Raw genomic sequence first — 979 nt, 5'->3', positions numbered from 1 at the left:
ATGTATTTTCTGCAGAGTAGCCAGAGTAATGCTTTTAAAACTTGCTGTGTCATGTTATTTCACTAAGGAAAACTCCAATTGGCACCTCATTATCTCTGAGTGTAAGCCAGGTTTCTTGCAATAACCTTCAGCGTCTTGCCTGACCCCTCTGACTGCATCTTCCCCTGGCTCCCTCCACTTCTTGCTCTTCCTCAGATATGCCCAGCACCAGGATTGCAACGGATGGCTGTGTAAGCTGTACAGGTTTGCAGTACCCAGTTGTGGAAGAATATCATTCACTTTTGCAGTCATTAGAGATGTGCATATCTACTGCTACACACTTCTGTCAAGTGGCAATGAAGTGTTTTAGGAGACAAAGGATCTTTGTACTAACAATAAGCCTGGTTCCATTTTAGGGTATTGCAAATTCTTTCTTCATTCTTGAAATTCTCCCCTCTCCCTCCATTACACATTTTGGAAACTCCCTCACCTCCTTTATGTCTCTGTTCAAATGATGCATCTCAAGGCCTCCCCTGACCACCCTATCTAATATGCAACCTGCACTATGCCCCCAACACATGCACATTCCTGAAACCCCTAAGCCTGCTTTATTTTTCCCATAACATTTGTCTCTTTTTAACATGATATATTAGTTAATTATTTATTATGCTCACTGCTTATTGTCTCTCTCCCACAGCAGAATATAAGCTCCATGGGAACAAGGATTTTAGTCTATCTGATTCATGTATGTATGCTGAGTACCTAGAATAGTACATAGTAATTTTTGTTTAATGAATGAATGTCTAATAACTAAGACATTACCTTACCTAACTTCTCCAGGTCTCTGCTCACCTGTTAGTGTTGAAGTGAGGATTTATTGATATCATACTGGTAAAGTACTTGTCAGAGATAAAGCTCTTCGATAATCTCTTTCTCAGTGTGTGTTCCCCTGTGCTGAAAGCAAGTGATGGCATCTAGAAAGGCAAGCATCCCTAGTGAT

This window comes from Hipposideros armiger, unplaced genomic scaffold (genome assembly GCF_001890085.2).
Source record: "Hipposideros armiger isolate ML-2016 unplaced genomic scaffold, ASM189008v1 scaffold_12, whole genome shotgun sequence".
Classification (NCBI taxonomy): domain Eukaryota; kingdom Metazoa; phylum Chordata; class Mammalia; order Chiroptera; family Hipposideridae; genus Hipposideros; species Hipposideros armiger.
Note: the sequence above shows the minus strand (reverse complement) of the source record.